The following is a 23069-nucleotide window of genomic DNA, read 5'->3' on the forward strand; positions in this document are numbered from 1 at the left end:
AGAGAGCTAAGTAGCACTTCACTCACCAAAATCAAATCAAATTTAATTCACTCCAAATGACTATAATTTGACATTAATACATCCTTAGCACTTCATTTTCCAAAACCCCTAAATTTTTCAAAATCCTAGTTTGCAATTTTCCCAATCCATACCATTTCATTACTTCCATTCATCTTATAAATGTTAATTCACCTTCAAGGCACCTCAAATGACCATAATTAGGTCCTATAAACCTCAATTGCATAGCACCATATAAAAGCCATAATTTCCCATGAACCCTAATCTTCCATTTTCTAATTTATGAAATTCCCATAAAATTTCACTACCCCAAACATGTATACTACTTCAATTAAACTTGAATTCATCATCAATTGAGTTAAAACACATCAAACCCTAATTTTTCCCAAAGTGGACCAAAATTTCATGGTGTAAATTTCAATCAATAATTCTTTCATTTTTCATGTTATTTTCACTAGTTCAACCTTAATTCCATGAGCGTAAGCTAATTTAGGTTAGAAGGGAGACTTACCTCTAATTGAGCTTTTCCAATCTTCAATTTCTCTTCCAAATCTCTTATTCTTCTTGCTTAAATCCTTCAATCAAAGAGCACTTTGTTGTTTTCTACTAGTTAAGTAGAAAACCCATGGATGAAAGGTGGGAAATCAAGGGTTGAGAGGGATTGTTGATGGTGGATTGAAGAAAAGAGAGAGAGTGTGTGGGAGAGGGTGGCGGCACATGAAGGAAAGAAGAAGGGAAATGGCTTTTTTTTTTATTTTAGTTAATTGTCTTGTCTCTTATATATTTATCTCCCAAAATTAGTTTATTTAAATTAAAATTTTAATTGTGTCATAAAGGTAATTAAACTTAAGTTTTTATTTCTTTTCTTTTCTTTTTACATTTACACTTAATTTTTCCTCAAAATTTCTTCATAATTCAATATATTATTTTCATTTAATTTAATTGACATTTTGGTCAAAAATCAACTCTTGAAGTGAATTGACCAAAATGCCTCTCATCAAGTCATAATCCTTCTTTTTCATAATACCCGATGAGTCCTTAGGTCTTTGGTTCACTTGAATTTTTACTGTATTTATCTCAATTAATTTTCCTTTTATTTTTGATCCTCAAAGTGTCTTTGAACAATACTAGTCACATACCAAAAATGATACTATTCAGAGCTCGGAGCTTTGGGGTGTTACAATAAGGTTACTTGGCTTTATGCCATGATGAGGATACTTGTCACTTAAATTGTCTGGACATTGTAATTGGGCTAAGAAAATAAATGGAAAGGGATATGTGATAAAGGTTATTCATAAAATGCTATGCACCTTGATTTTATATGTTATTAATTTGATCATGCAAGAATTTTATGAAATTAAAAAGTTGTATCATATCACTATCAAATTGTGTAGGATTGCACATGTATTATTGAAATGAAATTTTTAGAAACATGATTCATGAGATCATGCATGATTGACTTGCATATATGTTGTGTTACATAATATAATTAAGTTATAGCACCACTACACAAGTTACTTAGCGAAGAGTTGTTTAAACTTTCCGCAGGTAATAAAAATAAAAATAAGGAGCCAACAAGGGAGTAAAGGTGAATAAATGACGTTTTGCTCAAGACTCAAGAAGACAATAGATTTTTTTGTGCACATTTAGAGATTACAATGTATAGGCATTTTGATATGTAATGTAGTCCTTTAATGTGTAGCCATTTAAATTTCACAAACTACATAGATGTTGTAACAAGTCTTACATTTTATAAACACTGTCACATGTATATATTGTAAATTTCTAAATATGAGGATTTATCCTAATTGATGAGATGTGTATTGAAGGAGCAGAAGCATGGAAATTGATTCATTAGAGCATTGAATTTAAAAAATTTCTTCTAGGGTTTCATGCATCATGCCACTTCTCTTATGTGCCTAATTAATTTCAATGTTCAATTGCATATTAAAACACTTTTAATATGTATTAGGATCTTCATTTGCCATTTAAGATTATGAATTAACAAATTAATTCAATTAAACCCTAGTTTAAAAGAGAAGTTTGGGCACTAACCTCTTTGATGCACTATGGATGCAATTGGCACATTTAGGAAGCACCTAGGACCTCAAGTGTTATCCCTCTAGCTTGTCCACACCAAGATCACCAATGGGCAGCCCCCAAATCAGCTTCTCAAGCCTTGCCAACCAATTATAATTTGGGTTTTTGCCTTTAGATAGGGTATATGTGTGTATAGGACACTAGAAACAATTTCTAGCAATTTTTAATTCAAAGGAATTAGGGTTATTCTCTTTGAAATGATGAGAAAGCAAGAATAAGAGAGGGAGAGAAAAGGTGTTGCCACACTTGTGACAAGAGAGAGTGTTATTTGTTTCTTCTTTTCTTTTTCCTTTTATAATTAGGTCAAGTAATCACTTAAACCCTTTGCTACATGTTACCACCACATTGCATCTTATTTTTAATTGACTTAATCACATTAAGCCAAGTGTCAAAGTTAGACTTAATCTTGACTTTGATCATCTTACATGATAAAAAGACAAATGGCAAGCTTACATGGTGCCATGTGTCACCATCTCATGATGCCACATGTCACCATGTCAAATGACCAAATTACCCTTATGTTGTAATTTTGAGTTATCAACCCAAAATCATTATTTCTCTTATTCTAATCAATTTATGTCAAATATAAATCAATTAATTAATCTCTATTAATTAATTTCTCACAATTAAATTCATATTTAAACACTTTAAATATAAATTTAACTTATACTATACATCCAATAACCTAGATTTGGTTTCAAGCCATGCTAGGGACTTTGCAATCTTATTGCAAACCAAACCTATTTAATTAATCAATTAAACTCTTTAATTAATCAATTAAATCACATTTTACTTGGTGATTAACTTGTGTATGTGTGTGACTCACTAGGCTTATCACTAATTAGCAATGAGATATGATATTAACTCTTAATATCATCAGAACACTTTCTTACCATAAATGATTTCTCTAAATCATTTTAGGCATCTCATAGACCATGGTTGACACCTAACATAGCGTGCCATGGCCACCCAATCAGTAACAAGGAATAGCTTAAATGAACCTATAATCATATGTTACCATGCACTAGAATCTCTCTGTTACAAAATCCCAATTCGAGCTAGAGTCATGGTTAATGTCAAACCACATTTGCAATGAATATTATATTCTCTTTTAATTCCAGTTCTTGATTAATTAGATTTTCTTGTCAGAAACTCTTTTCTGACTAAATCTATCTGTCCTGGCAAGGAACTTAAAACATCAAAAACAATTAAATGAACATAGGATTTTATCCATATTTACTTGGGATAACAGATTTCATCTTGATCAACACCTATCTCCATATATAACTAGTAGGAGCCAACGCATGCCCATATACCCATACACAGTACAAGTATGAAAGCAGTATCAAACTCAAACCACCTGTATACAAGATAACTATGTTATCTTAGGTCTAAAGATTATATGCACTGATATGATATATGACAATGCATTGACAAGAGTAAACTCCATGTACTTGTCATATGCATCACTAGTTCGGCCTACTTATCATGTATAAGTGCCTATCATGTTTGTTATATGGCATGAGACTCACCATTCCATCTTATTTATATATCATATAAATACCTTGGAAACAAACATGAATACAATTTTTCTAGATAAGTCATGTCCTGTGTGAACTATCCTCGATTGTGAACCAATTTATGATATTTTGTGCTAGCAATACTATCACTCATATTCTTAACAACTTAAGAATAGAATTTTTAACAAAATATCAATGGACCTTTTCTATTATACATAAATATATTATGTAAATGGAAAAGTGAAATTGTCTTTTATTATTAAAAAGTGTACTAGATACATACAAATTGATATGCTCTAGGGCATACTACTAACAATCTCCCACTTGCACTAGAGCCATTCATTACAATATCTTATACCCATCTTCTCAAGATGTCAGTCTAACTGAGTTTGTGACATAGGCTTCATGAATGGATCAGCTGGATTTTTAGCTACTGCTATTTCTGCAAGGCTATATCGCCTCGCCCAACTATCTCTTTGATAATATGGTAGCGCCTTTCCATGTGTTTATATTTCTGGTGAGACCGGGGTTCCTTGGCCTGTACGACCGCTCCATTATTGTCACAATAGAGAGTAACTACTGACTCAATGGGAGGAACTACTGCAAGTTCTGTCACGAACTTCTTTATCCAAATAGCCTCTTTTGCAGCATCTGATGTAGCAATGTACTCAGCCTCTGTAGTGGAATCAGCAGTCGTACTCTGTTTGGAACTCTTCTAACTTACTGAACCTCCATTACAAATAAACACAAACCCAGAGGTAGACTTTCTATCATCGATATCTGATTGGAAATCAGAATCAGTATAACCATCCAATTATAAGTCACCACCTCCATAAATCAAGAATAAATCCTTAGTTCTTCTTAAGTACTTAAGGATATTCTTGACAGCTATCCAGTGTTCCAAACTTGGATTGGATTGAAACCTGCTAGTCAAACTAACAGCATATGCAATATCCAGCCTAGTACACATCATTGCATACATCAAACTTCCAATAGTCAAAGCATATGGAATCCTAGTCATTTTATCTCTTTCTTCAGGTGTCTTTAAAGACATCTCTATAAAAAGGTGGATACCATGTCTTATTGGTAACAATCCTTTCTTGGAATCAAGCATGTTAAACCTCTTTAACACCTTTTCCAAGTATAGACTTTGGGATAAACCAATTATTCTTTTCGCTCTATCTCTATAGATGCGAATTCCAAGGATATAGGTTGCCTCTCTTAAGTCTTTCATGGAGAATGTATTTGACAACCATACCTTGATAGTTGTCAACATACCTATGTCATTACCTTTCAACAGAATGTCATCCACATATAAGACAAGGAAAGTGATAGCACTATCACTAACCTTTTTATATACAAATGGTTCATCCACATTTTTTATAAAACCAAATGACTTAATGGCTTCATCAAAACGAATGTTCCAACTCCTCGAAGCTTGTTTTAACCCATAAATGGATCACTTTAGCTTGCATACCTTGGAACCATCTTGGGATTCAAAACCCTTAGGTTGTTCCATGAAAATGTTTTTTTCAATGTATCCATTGAGAAAAGCTATTTTGACATCCATCTGCCAAATCTCATAATCATAGTATGCAGTTATTGCTAATAGAATCCTAATTGATTTAAGCATGGCAACAGGCGAGAAAGTCTCCTCATAATCGATTCCTTGCCTTTGGCGAAACCCTTTCACTACTAGCCTTGCTTTATAGGTCTCTACCTTTCCATCAAAACCAATTTTTCTTCTTGAAAATCCATTTATTCCCTATAGGTACAATACCTTCAGGTGGGTCAACAAGGTCCCAAACTTGGTTCTTATACATGGAATCAATTTCGAATTTCATAGCTTTAATCCATTTTGAAGAATCTATATCTGATATAGCTTCTTCCTCCATGATCTACTTCTTCATGAGTGAACAATTCTTGTTCATCTTCATGAAGAAAACCAGATCTCACTGGTGGGTGAGATATCCTGGTCGATCTGCGAGGAATTACTGTAGATGTTTCATTAATAGGTGTAGGTTGACTAGATGGATCTATATCTATTTGATCTGTTGGTTGGTCAAAATTCTCCAATTCTAACTCTATTTGCCTTCCTTTGCCACCTTCTTCAATGAACTATTGTTCAAAAAATATGGCATCTCTGCTTACCACAACCTTTTGTGATGTAGGCAAATAAAATTAATATCCAAAACTTTCTTTTGGATATCCAACAAATCGATCTTTTTCTGATCTGGTTTTCAATTTATCAATGTTCAACTTTTAATATAAGCTGGACAACCCCAAATCTTAACATGCTTAAGACTCGGTTTTCTTCCATGCCATATCTCATAAGGTGAGGAAGAAACTGATTTTGATGGAATCCTATTAAGAATATGCAAAGCTGATTCTAATACAAATCCCTAAAAGGATATTGGCATATTAGTATAGCTCATCATACTGCATACCATATCTAATAGGGTACGATTTCTCCTTTCAAATACACCATTCAATTGTGGTATTCCTGGAGGAGTCAGCTGGGAAACAATGCCATGCTCTTTCAAGTATTTATCAAATTTAGTACTTAAGTATTCACCTCCACGATCTGATCGAAGAGTTTTAATACTTTTTCCTGTTTGATTTTCTACTTCAGATTTAAATTCTTTGAACTTTTCAAAGGATTCATGTTTGTATTTCATCAAATACAAATACCCAAACCTTGATTTATCATCAGTAAAGGTAATAAAGTAATGAAAACTGACTCTAGCCATTTCCTTAAATGGACCACATACATCACTATGTATTAGCTCCAAAATATTTTCAGCTCTTAGTCCTTATCCAACAAAGGGTGATCTAGTCATTTTGCCCTGAAGGCAGAATTCACAAGATGGATTAGGTTTAGAACCTAATGAGGATAAAATCCCCATTTTCTCCAATTTTGTAATCCTATCTTCTATAACATGACCTAATCTTAAGTGCCAAATATATTTTGAACTTGAGTTGATTTTTATCAGGGCATAACATTCATTTAGATTGCTATACTTCAAGCAGTTCCTCTTCCAGTGCCCATCCTTCTAGTAGTGGAAACACCTTCCCTTGCCTCTGTCAGCTTTGGTCTTGCCCTTCTGTTTGGCTATCTTCTTGGAAGGTCCTAGAACTTGAGGTTATTGCCCTTCTTCTTGTTGGACTTTCTAGCAGAAGAAGATGCAATCAAAGCTGCCTCTTTTCCTTTATTGCCCGGCATATTCTTTTGGGTAATAACCAGCATGTTAAGTAAACCAGCCAAGGTGTATTCCTGCTTAGTCATATGGAAATTTGTAACAAAATTTCCAAATGACTCAGGTAGGGATTGAAGGATCAAATCCGTCTGCAGTTGGAAATCCATGTTAAAGTCAAGATGTTCCAGCTACTCTATAAGCCAAATTATCTTGTGAACATAATCTCTAACATTCTGTCCCTTAGACATCCTCATTCGAAATAGCTAACTAGATATCTCATACTTAGTATTCCTACTATGCTCATCATACAACTCTTGTAGGTGGAGGAGAATCTCACTTACATTCTACACATTCTCATGCTACTTCTATAACTCATTACTCATAAAAGTAAGCATGTAACATTTGGCTCTCATATCATGCTCTTTCCACTTGTCCAAAGTATCATGTTCCTCTTGAGTGGCCTCTGGAGGTAAGGGACCAAGAACCTTTGAGTCTAGAACATATCCAATACATTCTAGGTTTAGGACAAGTTTTAAATTTCTTAGCCAATCAGAAAGATTTGGTCCCATCAACCTATTGTGATGACATATGCTCACAAGAATATTGGATGGTGGTGGTTGTTGTATGCTCATTATTATCAGAAAATTAACTATAGAAAATAACTAGATTAATTATTAAATGTATCAAGTAATTAACCAAAATGATTATGGTCTTTTAATCAAATTGGTCCTCCCACTAACTTGGCGAATCCTACACTTCCAAAGTAGGAAACAGAAATCCTAGTTGGATGGATTTCTAGTGGGTGATTGAATTCTTATAGTCTTATTGATCATTCTCAGGCACATCCATTATTGGAATTATAATAAACTATAAGTGAGTAACTCTTAGCCCATCACATCTCATGTGAGGCTCAATCATTTATCTAGCCCCTAATGCTAAAAATCTCAAGCACATCCATTATTGATTTATCTTGCATTAGTTAAGTTGATCCCATTGAGCTAGTAAACATGCAAATAATTTTAATGTCCTCAGGCACATTCATTATTGGCCATCAACTATTTATATATTTATAACATCTAATGCTTAACAATTATTCTTAAGAAAATCTCTTAAATTAAATGCATCACATACAAGTATTTAAAATTTCTTAAAATAATTGCCTCAATGGAGGGCCCATGACATAATTACTTTAATTAGACCATTTCTAACTTAATCATTTGTTTGGAAGATTTAGCGGTAGGCTTAATTACTATTATGGTCTCACTTTGCACATTATCCAATTAGCATGCATATATCATATACTTGCATACATTCCCATACATCTCATGCATACATGGATAAACAATTAGTATGGTATGATCAAGGACTTTCTAAGGGATTCAATTCTGAGCCACCAAGAATTGAATCAGGGCATTTCTAGATGTATTTCATTCATTTATTTTACAAGAGTTGCTGAATGTAACACCTCTAAGTTCGGTAGTGTGTTCTACTGTTCTGGTGACCAGTGTTGTCCGGACAGTTAGAATGCCTAGAACTACACTTCGATATGAATGAGGAGACATTAAATAATGAAATACAAGAAAAGAAAATACAAGAAAAACAAAGGAAAAATAATAGTAAAGAAATGCAACCAAGTTAAGCGAGCCGAGAACCCTAGCGATGGGTGACCGCACGGGGAAGTCACGGCGTGGACCGTTGACTAGCCCTAGACCGCGGGAAACCCTGAAAAATATTTTTAAGACTTAAAGAGACACCTATTGAAGTATAAATATCATAAGAAATATTAAAGAAAAATTAAATCATTAGTATACAGAAAAGTGAGAAATCGAAAAACGGACAAAACTTCAGATACTGAAAAATCGAATGGAATGCAACGAGCAGGGCATTGTGGTCATTTGACACCTCGAGTTGTCTTTTGACTTAAATGTCCATTAAAAATACATGATATTACACTTGGAAAATGTCATGAAAAATTAAATTGGTGGTACCTAAAGTAAATAGAAAAAATTGGGAGCTTAATGTGAGAAATTGGGAATTTAAGATTAAATAAATATTTAATCGCCCATGGTGCTCCACTAACTCACCTAAGTGGACCACTACATCCTCATTTTTGGACAGATTGTCATCTTCTTCAACCTTCCCAAACAGCAGCCGATTTGCTCCCAAGAAGAACTCCATGGCCAAAGCATCCAAGCTCCATGCATGAACTCCAATCTTCACTTTCAAGCCATAATTTCTTGTAAGTCTCTCCATTAAAAGTGATCCTTACACAATGGGCAGTAGATAGGCAGCAAGAAGACCAAGTTTTGGAGGAGTTTTGAAGAATTTCCAAAGTGGTAAGTTTGTATTTTTGAATATTGCTTTGTTAAAGTTTGTAAGCATGTTATGGGTGTTTGAATTATGAAGAAATTTTTGAGGTTTGATGTTGAATGGGAATGTGTAATTTTGGCAGCCATGGAAATACCTTGAAGGCAGGTTATTTGTGCTTGTAAATGGTGGATTAAATGTATATTGTGTAGGAAATTGTTTAGGTGTTGTATACTTAGTATATGTAAATGTAAAATGAAATTTAAAGCTTGGAAAGTAATGGAATGTAAGTGTACCATTGTGGCAGTTTGTTAACTCTTGAAGAATGTTGGAATTCATGCTTGGTTTATGGAATAATGATGTTAAAATGTGTTGGTTGTTATGGCAGTTTGAATGTATGTATAGTGGTGTGAAGGTTGGACATGTGAATGAGCTTGGTTATAGAGTTAAATTGTTGTAAATTGAGTTGGGCAAATTCTGCACTTGTTGGTGCACATTGAATGTAATTGTAAGCTGCCAAAATGACCTATAATGTGTTGTGAATTATGTTTAGGTCATGGTAGAACCAGAATTAGTTTGAATGTTAAGTTTGGTAAGTGTTAAAAGTGATGTTTGATATGTATGCAAGAATTGCAATAAGACAGTTTGTGTTTTAGGCCTATAACTTTAAGTGTGTGGCTCCAATTGGTATGAGACCAATTGGAGGTGAAAATAGGCACAAAATGTGCCAACTTTCATGAAGGAAGCTTGCCAAAATTCTGATTGCAAGGTAGCTTGAAAAAATGACCAAATCCAGATTAAGTGCAATTGAGGCCTGAAAACTGACCATTTGGGCAGCAGTTAGTATTTAGGCCATAACTCACTCAAAACAGGTCCAATTGACCTGAAATTTTAACCATGAATAGTTAAGACCCATATCTACAAGTCTTATGAAGACACCAAAGCCCAGAAATGACCATAAGCAAGTCAAACAGCTTGCACAAGTTCGGGTCCAAAAACTGGCCGAACCTAAAATGACCAATTTTGATGCAATTTGACCAGCAATAGTAAAATGACCATAACTTGGTCTACATAACTCAGAATAACCTGAAATTTTGCCCCGCGTGCAATAAGACATAGATCTACAAGTTTGTAGTTTTGACCGAAACCCGAAAACCGAGGGAACTAGGTCGTCCGGCTAGGTCAAACTAGTATCCCGGAATCCAGCAAATCGCAAGAAAATGCAGTATACACGGAAATGAATTTGGTAACATGTACCAACCCTAAAAGACTATCGAATGTGACATATTAATGACATTAAAACCTAAATTACCTAGAATGTACCAAGGATCGACATAGTAGGTTGACTAAGCGAATAAATGAATTCAGTGAATTAATTATCAAGCATTATCGTTAGAGACAGTTTAAATGAGTACTGAAACACTTCAAATTGTGTTTCTCCGTTGGCAAAGACTCAGGGATGGGAAGGAAACACTGAGTCAGAGCCAAGAGACAGTTATCAGAGTTTGTGCACAACGGCTATTTCTTTTGAATTTTTCAATTGAAATAAATTATGATTATTTCTATGTTATTATTTTAAATTGTGTTTGTGCACAATAAGTATTTCTTTTGAATTTTTTTTCAATTGAAATAAATTACGATTATTTATATGTTATTGTTTTAAATTGTGTTTGTGCACAATATTTATTTCTTTTTAATTTTTCAATTGAAATTAATTATGATTATTTGTACGTTATTGTTTTAAATTGTGTTTGTGCACAATAATTTTGACTTCTCATTTTGTACTAAAAAATTTAATTGAACATTATAGTTTTAAATTGTGTCCGTGCACAATACTTTTATATTCACTGCTTTTACTAGTAAATTTATTTGGCGAAATGAGTTATGAATAATTTTTTATTGCTTTGGTTTTAGGAATATTATTTGGAACTTATTGTATTGTCCAACTTTGCAAATGGAAATTTTGAGATAAAATGTAATTTATGGTTTGTATGAAATATTGTGATTTGAAATTGTTTTGATTCACACTTGGCATGACACTGTTACTATGTTCCTCCCTCATTGATTTCGATTATTGGGGTGAGTGTGTCTTGTCGTGGTGTACAACACGGCATGTGTGGAAAAATTGTGTCATGGCCTAAATTATGTTATCGATTGGCAACATTGTATTATTCAGTTATTTGATCGAATTGTGTTATTGATTTGCAAAACGGTATTATTCAATTACTTGATCAAATTTGTGTTAGATGAATTTTGTAAATTGTGAAATGGAATTGTGAATCATTTGATTTGTGAATTGTCAATAAAAGATTTATATATCGCATTTCAAATTGTTATTGTGCACCACTGAGTAAATTTTACTCGTGATAGCTTTCATTCTTTGTCATGAGATGAAATTGACAGAGCGATGGAGATTAGGCTGCTAGTACTACATTGAGAGATCATCGGGTATATTGAGTATACCACATTTTGCATTTTGTACTGTAATGTATGTTCACTGTATGTATATATTGTTCTTGGTTTTGAGCAGTTGTAAAATAAAATTGTACATTAAAGTTGTAAAATAAATTATGAGTTATTTTGACTTGTAAAAATTGTATTATATTTTTTGTATCTCAGTTTTTGAAAAATTACTATGGATTTGAGTTGAGAAATATGTTGTGTTGAATTATGCTAGAGTTTGAGATTGAGAAAAATATTGAAGTGCTTTTTACAGGTTTTTGAAGAACTGTTTTATCCAAATTACGGAGGGCACTCTGCCAAAATTTTCTGAGAAATTACTAATAGTCTAAATGTGTTAGTTAATTCACCTCAGTTCAAAAAGGTTTTTAACACCTGTAAATAGTGCTCACCACTGTAAAAGAAGTAAGAAAAGTTTTTGAAAATCCCTTGTAGTGTATTTAATGGGTTATCAGTAGGCGAAGTTAGTAATTCATTAGGTATACTATGGGATCATGTTATGCCTTACAGAGGGGTAGGGTGTGACACTGAAGGAGTACATAATCAACACTTGATCTTGATTTCCTCCCACTGGTCCCACCAATGCTGCTAACCTCTTTGATCTTCTTGCAATCTAATTACATTGTAATCCTTGGCATACCAAGGCAAATTTACAAGAATATGGACTTTAAAGTCCTCAAATAAATGAAATTACAACCCAAATTATTACAACACTTATAATACATGCCACTAAAATAAAATTAATTATTTTACAACCCAAAGAAAAATAAAAAAAAATAAATCCAATTACATTGGTCTTTTATTGTCCATGATCATCCATCATGCATATTAAAATTTAACAATTAAATAAAATATACATACTAGAAAATAAATTGAATATCACATATTCAACCAAAAAATTTAGATTTGAATCTCATTCAAATAAATTTAAATTTAGAAACTCTTTCCAAATTTAATACCTTGAAAACAATTTTCAAAAATTAATTTTATGATTAAAATTCCTAATTAAACAATTTAATTAAGCATGGGCCTAATTATGGGCCTTAAAGTATACAACAATTGTATAATAAGGCCCAAACCATGCACACCCATTGATGGGTGTCGAATCCACCAGAAATTAAATTAACTGAAATCACCAATTATGAAATATTTTCTGCAGTAAGTGGTAAATCCGGGTCGAACCCTAGAGACTGAATTGTTGGATTTTCATGCACTTGTGTAATGGAAAAAAAGAAATAAAGGTTTGGGGGGGGGGGGGGGCGCGTAATTCGCAATCCAAAGAAAAAATCAACAATTCAAAATTAAGATCTAAAAATAAATAAGAAACTCTCAAATTAAACAAACTTCAGTCCAAGGCAATTCTCATTCCAATGCATTGATTTGATCATAGACAAAAGAAATACAATTATCTCTTATTGAATACTTAACGTAGATTTACCAAACAGCGAGATAAACCCCTGCCTTCCCTATACTCATCAATTCGAGCCCAGCACTCTTATTGACTCTAATTATTAACTGAGTTGGTATTAAGCAATCTTCATCAAATTAATAAATGCTTTAAGACAAGGAAGTAGTTAAGCTGAACAACAATTTATGAAGCATAAATCATTTAATCCACCCTATTGTTTCCTTAGGTTATTATCAAAAATTGGGATTATAATCAATAAAACCTAATTGCTACTCATGTTCAATCTTACACAACAATTATGGATTATGAAGATGAACTAGCAATTGATCTCATCAAACAATTAACTAATAGGCCTTTTTAGCAAATCATTCAATAGATCAAAGATAAAGAAATCAGAAAACAATAGATATTCAAAAAGACATAAATTAAATTAAGAACCTGGTCTCACAAATCAAGCAAAAGAACTTGAATCCCTTGAACTAATTTAAAAACTTAGCCACTCATGTTCATGGCTTACAGAAAATTAAAGAAGAAAAAGAAGAATTCTAAAAGACGAATGGAGAGGTTATTGAATTGGGATCGCTTGTGTTGGCTACTGCCTTTTCTATTTATAATAAATGGTCTAGGGTTAGTTTTTTTTTAGAGTCTCTATCAAAAACTGCAACTGGAGCAAAATCAAAAAACTGATTGTCGACAGATACACGGCCCGTGTATCATTACACGGCCCAGGGCCGTGTAACTTACTGGAGCTAAATGGGTATGTTTAGTATTGGCAAAAAAAGTTACATGGGTCTCCAAATTTACACGGGTCAAGTTACACGGCCCGTGTACTTTGTTTCTTCCTCGATTCTCTGGATTTCTTCTGGCAGAATGTTACAAGGGTCTGTGGTTGTGCTTACACGACCTGTGTACTTTGTATCAATGACGTTTCTAAATCCTTCGACCTTTCTAAGTTTTCTTCCACACTTCTATGTTTTGGGACTTCACCAAAACCTTGAAAAATGTAGCAAGAGTCAAATTAATGCAAATGCTAAAAATTTCTCCATTTAACACAATTATTTCAACAACTCTCTAAACATATGTCTAATAGATAATTATACTCTAATCAACTGAATTAGGCTTAAAGATACTCTAGAAACACTAAAAGTGATAGAAGTAAAATTAATAAATTATGCACTTATCAAATTCCCCCACACTTATTCCATGCTTATTCTCAAGCATGACTTAAATTCTCAATCAACTCAACTTAGAAGTTCCTTAACTTCACCCTATCACAACATTCTCTAACAAAAAATTAAAAGTTTGAAAGAAGAGGCAAGTAAGGTAATAACCATCACAACAATTTCCATCAACACCATACCAATATATCAACAATTTTCCAACATAAAACAAAAGGCTTAAAATCAATTAAGCTCACACAATTAAAGTTTCATAAAATTTTAAATCAATACATACCAAAACACAAGGTTAATTTATCAAGGCACAACAATTATAGCTCTTTGCAAATCTTAGGAGAGATAGAAATGCCCTTTATTTATATTTGAAATTGGTACTTCTCTCTTGTCACAGTTTTTTTTTTATTTTTTTATTTCAACCGTCACCTTCAAAAAAGTACCTTGCTCATATCCTAGCTAGCTTTTATCCTGAGAATTGACACGGGGTTCATGAAGACCCCTGGTTAGTTTGTTTAACTAAAATAGCAGAGCAATTTTCAAGTTCAACCTTTTATTTCTCCCAATTTATACATCTACATATTATAAAGTGCCCTGATAGATTAAACAAAGTTCTGAAATATGCATAATACTAGTTTAAAGCACACATAACTAATCATTTCACCATTAAATCAAGCCTAAATGATTTATGCAGAAAAAAATTTCTCTATGGTATGGAGAATAGGGAAAATCCATCATTAGAGTTACTATTACCTTGCCTAAAGTCTAAAAAATTTAATCTAAAGTAGAAAAGTTATTTCAAAGACAAAGCACTTCTCTCCGGAAAACAATATAGAATCATGAATCAAGCTTATAAGAACAAATTTATTATTTTTTTTTAAACAATTAAAAAGATTGCAAAAGAAAAGAAAAGAAAAGAAAAGAAAACCAAAAAAAAATGCTAGAAAATAAAATAAAATAAAGGAAAGAAAACAAATATGATTGTGGCTAACAAGCCACCCATGGGTTGCCTCCCAAGTAGCACATTTGTTTAATGTTGTTAGCTCGACATGGCAAAGCTCCTTAATCCTCATAAATTGGGTTACTCAATTTGAGTTCCTCCACTGTATGCTCCTGAAACCCTTCATAAAATGGCTTGAGTCTATGACCGTTGACCTTGAATACCTTATTAGTTCCTAAACTTTGAATTTCAACTGCACCATAAGGAAATACATTAGTAATAATGAAGGGTCCAATCCAACGAGAACACAACTTACCAGGCATCAGCTTCAATATGGAATTATACAAAAAACTTTTTGCCCAATTACAAACTACTTCCTTAGTTTGTCATGGAATGCCTTTGTCTTTTCTTTATAGATCTTAGAGTTCTCATAAGCCTCAAGTCGAATTTCTTCTAATTCCTGTAATTGTAATTTTCTTTCCACACTAGCATTATCCAAATCCAAATTACATTGTCTAACAACCCAATAAGCCTTATTTTCTAACTCCACAGGAAGGTGACACAACTTACCAAATACCAATCTGAAAGGGGACACACCTATGGGTGTCTTATAAGCAGTCCTATAAGCCCACAATGCATCATCAAGTCTAAGGCTCCAATCCTTTTTATTTGGCTTCACTGTTTTTTCCAAAATAGACTTGATCTCTCTATTAGACACCTCTGCTTGCCCACTTGTTTGAGGATAATAAGCTGTAGATATTCTATGAAAAATACCATATCTCCTCAATAATGCCTCAATAATTCTATTACAAAAATGTGTGCCCCGGTCACTAATCAAAGCTCTAGGAATTCCAAACCTGCTAAAAATGTTTGACTTGATAAAACCTACAATAGCTTTAGAATCATCAGTCCTGGTGGCTTTGGCTTCCACCCATTTCGAAACATAATCAACAGTAAGTAATATATAAACAAAGCCAAAAGAAGAAGGAAATGGACCCATAAAATCAATACCCCACATATCAAAAATCTCACAAACAAGTATTGGATTCTGAATCATCTCATTCCTACGGTTTAAACTTCCTGTTCTTTGACATTGTTCACAATTTTTGCAAATCAAATATGAATCACGAAATATAGTGGGCCAGTAAAAACTACAATCTAATTTTTTTTTACCTGTTCTCCTGGGTCCAAATTGACCTCCACATGCATAGGCATGACAAAAAGCAAGAATAGATTGAATCTCATTATCAAGAACACATCTCCTAATAATTTGATCTGAATAAAATTTCCACAAATACGGGTCATCCCACACATAGTACTTAGCCTCACTTTTCAATTTCTCTTTCTTAGCTCTACTCAAATCAAAAGGCACAACCTTAATAACCAAATAATTCACCAAATCAACATACCAAGGGATCATACCTTGCAATTTAAATAATTGCTCATCAGGAAAAAGTTTCTGTAAAAGAAGTGGATCTTCTTGTGTCACTAACTTACTCAAATGATCTGCTACCAAGTTCTCAACTCCCTTCTTATCCTCGATTTGAAGATTAAATTCTTGCAGCAGAAGGATCCATCTAATCAACCTTGGTTTTGCTTCCTTCTTTTCCAAGAGATACTTCAACGCTGCATGATCAGAGAAGATAATTATTTTAGAACAAGCAAATATGATCAAAATTTATCTAAAGCAAAAACTATAGCTAAAAACTCTTTTTCAGTCGTAAAATAATTGCATTGAGCTGAATTGAGTGTTTTAGATGCATAATAAATCACATGAAATAGCTTCCCAACACGCTACGCTAAAACTACTCCCATTGCATAATTACTCGCGTCACATATAATTTCAAATGGTATTGTCCAATCAGGAGCCTGGATAATAGGGGGTGATGTCAATGCAGATTTTAATTTGTCAAACGCCTCCTTGCACTCTTCACTGAACTCAAAAGAAACATCTTTTTGCAAGAGTCTAGACAAAGGCAATGCTATCTTAGAGAAATCCTTAATGAACCTACGACAGAAACCTGCATGACCAAGGAAAGATCGTACTTCCCTCACAATTGTGGGGTAGGGTAAGTTCATAATTAAATCAATTTTAGATATATCCACCTTAATACCCCTATTAGAGATAACATGACCCAAAACAATCCCCTGTTCCATCATAAAATGACACTTCTCATAATTTAAAACAAGATTTTTCTCAATGAATCTCTCAATAATAGAATTTAAATGATGTAAACATGCATCAAATGAATCACCATGCATAGTAAAATCATCCATGAACACCTCAATGCAAGTATCAGTGTAATCTGAAAATATGCTTACCATGTATCTCTGAAATGTGGCAGGTACATTACAAAGCTCGAAGGGCATCCTTCTAAAAGAAAAAGTTCCAAAAGGGCAAGTGAAGGTAGTCTTCTCTTGATCCTCTGGTGCAATCACAATTTGATTATATCCAAGAAAGCCATCAAGAAAATTGAAATAAGACTTTCCTACTAACCGCTCAAGCATCTGATCAATGAATGGTAGTGGGAAGTGGTCCTTCCTTGTTGTTGAATTCAGCTTGCGGTAGTCTATGCACATTCACCATCCACTCTAAATCCTTGTTGGAACAAGTTCATTATCTTGATTTGCTAGCACAGTGACTCCTGATTTTTTTGGCACTACTTGGATTGGACTTACCATTTGCTGTCTGAAATTGGGTAAATAACTCTTGCATCCAGTAGCCTTAAAATCTCCTTCTTCACAACCTCCATCATCTGTGGGTTCAATCTCCTTTGAGCTTCTCTACTTGGTTTAGCCTCATCCTCCAGTAAAATCCTGTGCATGCACACTGATGGACTTATACCTTTGATGTCAGCTATTGTCCATCTAATTGCTTCCTTGTGTACTCTTAGAACCCTAGTCAATCTTTCTTCTTGAATCTTTGTTAAATTACTTAAGATGATAACTGAAAGTGTCTCATTGTCTCCCAAGTAAATATACTTCAAATGCTTAGGTAGAGGCTTGAGTTCAAGAACTGGTGCCTGCACCACAGAAGGTAATAATTTTGTGTGAGATACAGGTAAATCAATCTTTGATACTTCATACCTTTTTTGAACAGGAGGTAATGACTGTAATGCCATTACTGCCTCTTGAACCTCTACACTTAATGGTTGATTGGTACTAATTTCTTGAATTCCTTGACTAATCACCACTTCTAACGCATCCTCCATGCTTAACTCAAAAACATCTTGCACAATTGTATCAATAATATCAATAGAAAAAACTGAATGGTCATCAGCAGGATACTTCATGGCATCAAAGATATTAAATTTTACAGTCTCTCCATCAAACTTTATAGTTAAGGTACCATCATCCACATCAATTTTTGTGTTTGTAGTTTTTAGGAAAGGTCTTCCAAACAAAATCAAAGCTGAATTTGATGAGAGAGCACTATCATCCTCCATATCCAGAATGTAAAAATCTGTAGGAAAAATCAATCCTCTAACCTGCACCAACACATCGTCAACAACTCCCAATGGATAAGCATTAGAACGATCAGCTAACTGAATAATGACATTGGTTTCTTTCAAAGGACCCAAATTTAAAGTTTGAAAAACTGAATTTGACATAACATTAATAGAAGCTCCTAAATCTGCCATTGCACTTTCAAATCTAGAATCACATATTCTGCAGGGAATAGAAAACAAACCTGGATCCTTACATTTAGGGGGTAATTTTTGCTAAATTAATGCCGACACATTTTCCCCCACACTGATCTTCTCATTATTCCTCAACTTGCGCTTTGTAGTGTATAGTTCCTTAAGGAATTTAGCATACTTGGGAACTTGTTTGATTGCATCAAGTAAAGGTGTATTGACCTCTACCTTCCTGAAAGTCTCCAAAATTTCTTTCTCTTGTTCTTCTTTCTTAATTTTAGCTAACCTGCATGGGAATGGAGGAAGAACCGAATTATTAACCTTATTCAGTTTAGGTTCAGTATTTACCTCAACTTCAGGAATTTCAGACTCTGTTGCTCCTTGCTTCTTCTTTTTTATTGGCTCATGTGGAGTCTAATTATCAACTTCTTTCCCACTCCGCAACAGTATTGCACTTGCATTTTCTCTATGGTTCATTACTATTTCTGATGGGAGCTTTCCAGAACCTTGAGCTTCCAGCTTGATTTGAGGGAGGCGAAGGTGGAGGTGGTTGTGGTTGTGGTTGATTCACTTGTGGTCTTTGCTGGTGGTATCAGCTTTGCACCGGTTGATTCCCATAGCTCAAATTGGGATGATCTCGTCATCCTGGATTTTAAGTACTAGAATAGGGATCATACATGCGTTGTGGCTGTCCATAATGTCCTACTGCATTAGCATGTTGCATTGATTCATCCTCTTGTAATGTAGGACACATGTCAGTAACATGACCCAAAGTCGAACAAATTCCACATACCTTAAAAGTTTGCATGTTCCCTACAGGTAACTGCCTCACCAAAGAAGTTAAATCAGAAATATGTTTCTCAAGGTTAGATGTACTTACCTCATTAACCTTCATGGGTGTGTGATCCATTCTCATTCCAAACTGTTAAGAATTTTCTACCATGTTAGCAATCAGCCTCCTTGCCTCTTCTGGTGTCTTGTCAACCAAAGCTCCTCCATTAGCAGCATCTATCATACTGCAGTCCATTGGTAAAAGTCCCTCATAGAAATACTGAATCAAAAGCTGCTCACTTATTTGATGATGGGGACAGCTTGCACACCGCTTCTTAAATCTCTCCTAATACTCATACAAACTCTCTCCATTGTACTGTCGGATGCCACAAATTTCTTTTCTTATTTTGATAGCACGGGAAGTAGGAAAATGCTTCTCTAGAAATATTTGCTTCATCCCATTCCATGAGTTGACAGATCCAGAAGGGAGGTAATACAACTAATCCTTAACTGTGCCCTCCAGTGAGAAAGGGAAAGCCCAAAGCTTTATCTGATCCTCTGAAACTCCTTAAGGTTTCATGCTGGAACACACAACATGAAATTCTTTTAAATGCTTATGTGGATCCTCACCTGCAAGACCATGAAACTTAGACAACAAATGGATTAGTCCAGATTTCAACTCAAAAGCAACATTTAAAGTAGGGTATTGAATACACAAAGGTTGTTGGTTTAGATTAGGAGCAGCCAACTCTTTCAAAGTTCTAGCAGCCATGGTTTCGTTTTTGGAATTTGAATCCAAATCCAAATCTGAACTTAACTCCCTTGGAGATTAGACTCCTTTAGATAGACTCGGAATCTGCTTAGCCTGCTTAACCAATTTTCTCAACTATTTAGCTGTTTTTTCTACTTCTAGATCAAAGATCAACTCACCAGATTGAGAAGTTCTTATCATAAACAAAAAGAAATCAAAATAACAACAGAAAAAATGCCTCAAAACCCTAGAAAACAATCAAATTTGGCCTCAAGAGGGTGGGGCCAAGGAATCCTATGGATTGATTAGTCTTGATCAGAGTGTCGTTTCCTTCAAAATAGGTATGAGCCACCCTCCAAATTCAACCAAAATTCTTAATAAATAGTAACATCGTAATTTTTTTTTTCCAAAAACCTGAAAATAGCAATAACTCACAAACAAAATTAATAACAAAATACCCTAACAAAAGAAACACAAAATCCAATAAATTTTAATCCCCGGCAATGGCACCAAAATTCTTGATGGGTGTCGAATCCACCAGAAATTAAATTAACTAAAATCACCAATTATGAAATATTTTCTGCAGTAAGTGGTAAATCCAGGTCGAACCCTAGAGACTGAATTGTTGGATTTTCGTGCACTTGTGTAATGGAAAGAAAGAAATAAAGGTTGGGGGGGGGGGGGTTAATTCGCAATCCAAAGAAAAAATCAACAATTCAAAATTAAGATCTAAAATTAAATAAGAAACTCTCAAATTAAATAAACTTCAATCCAAGGTAATTCTCATTCGAATGCATTGATTTGATCATAGACAAAAGAAATACAATTATCTCTTATTGAATACTTAACGTAAATTTATCAAACAACGAGATAAACCCCTAACTTCCCTATACTCATCAATTCGAGCCCAGCACTCTTATTGACTCTAATTATTAACTGAGTTGGTATTAAGCAATCCTCATTAAATTAATAACTGCTTTAAGAAAAGGAAGTAGTTAAGTTGAACAACTATTTATGAAGCATAAATCATTTAATCCACCCTATTGTTTCCTTAGGTTATTATCGAAAACTAGGATCATAATCAATAAAACCTAATTGCTACTCTTGTTCAATCTTACACAACTATTATGGATTATGAAGATGAAATAGCAATTGATCTCATTAAACAATTAACTAATAGGCCTTTTTAGCAAATCATTCAATAGATCAAAGACAAAGAAATCAGAAAACAATAGATAATCAAAAAGACATAAATTAAATTAAGAACCTGGTCTCACAAATCAAGCAAAAGAACTTGAATCCCTTGAACTGAATTAAAAACTTAGCCACTCATGTTCATGGCTTACAAAAAATTAAAGAAGAATTCTAAAAGATGAATAAAGAGGTTGCTGAATTGGGATCCCTTGTGTTGGCTACTGCCTCTTCTATTTATAATAAATGGTCTAGGGTTAGGTTTTTTTAGAGTCTTTGTCAAAAACTCAACTAGAGTAAAATCAGGAAACTAATTGTCGACGGATACACGGCCCGTGTATCACTACACGGCCCAGGGTTGTGTAACTTACTGGAGATAAATGGGTATGTTTTGTATTAGCACAGAAAGTGACACGGGTCTCCAGGATTTACACGGGTCAAGTTACACGGACCGTGTACTTTGTTTCTTCCTCGATTCTCTGGATTTCTTCTGGCAGAATGTTACACATGTTTGTGGTTGTGCTTACACGACCCGTGTACTTTGTATCAACAATGTTTCTCAATCCTTCGACCTTTCCAAGTTTCCTTCCACACTTCTATATTCTGGGGCTTCACCAAAACCTTGATAAATACAATAAGAGCCAAATTAATGCAAATGCTGAAAATTTTTCTATTTAACACATTATTTCAACAACTCTCTAAACATATGCCTAATAAATAATTATACTCTAATCAGCTAAATTAGACGTAAAGATACCCTGAAAACACTAAAAGTGATGGAAGTAAAATTAATAAATTATGCACTTATTACCCATAGAGTTATCAAACATGGCCCAAACCATGCGCACCCATGGAGTTATCAAACATGGCCCAAACCATGCGCACCCATGGAGTTATCAAACATGCCACCACAATGGGAGCACCAAACAACTTTGAATTAATCAACATTTGATACAAACACACAATTAAACCTCAGTAAACAATCCTAATGGCAAATATAGTGGCTCTGATACTAATTGAAGGAGAAAAAGCATGAAAATTGATTCATTAGAGCGTTGAATTTAAAAAATTTCTTCTAGGGTTTTATGCATCATTCCACTCCTCTTATGTGCCTAATTAATTTCAATGCTCAATTGCATATTAAAACACTTTTAATATGTATTAGGATCTTCATTTGCAATTTAAGATTGTGACTTAACAAATTAATTCAATTAAACCCTAGTTTAAAAGAGAAGTTGGGGCACTAACCTCTTTGATGCACTATGGATGCAATTGGCACCTTTAGGAAGCACTTAGGACCCCAAGTGTTGTCCCTCTAACTTGTCCACACCAAGATCTGTAACACCCCTCACCCGTCTACAGTATAGCCGAGCAAGACATGCTACACGGCGTGCCGGAACACCTAGTCTGTGATTATCTCATTTCTTGAACTCAATTTGATTTTAAGAAGTCATTTACATAATATTCATATCATGTTTATACTATTGTCATACTTTGTTAAAATCAGTGTTTCAAGATTGGTAATAAAAATTTGGCAAGGTGCCGTCTATAATTAGGACAAACTGTCCTTCCAACCTGTTGAAAATATTTTAATAT

The 23069-nt window shown here is 34.0% G+C and overlaps 1 non-coding gene across 1 annotated transcript; it reads left to right on the forward strand.

Annotated features, from left to right (window-relative positions):
- The first annotated feature begins 19833 nt into the window (after nucleotides 1–19833).
- On the forward strand, nucleotides 19834–19940 carry LOC131170831 (small nucleolar RNA R71). Its single transcript, XR_009141598.1, has one exon. It is a non-coding gene; the product is annotated as a small nucleolar RNA R71 (small nucleolar RNA).
- The last annotated feature ends 3129 nt before the right edge of the window (nucleotides 19941–23069 follow it).

The sequence above is a fragment of the Hevea brasiliensis genome, chromosome 11, assembly GCF_030052815.1.
Source record: "Hevea brasiliensis isolate MT/VB/25A 57/8 chromosome 11, ASM3005281v1, whole genome shotgun sequence".
Lineage (NCBI taxonomy): Eukaryota > Viridiplantae > Streptophyta > Magnoliopsida > Malpighiales > Euphorbiaceae > Hevea > Hevea brasiliensis.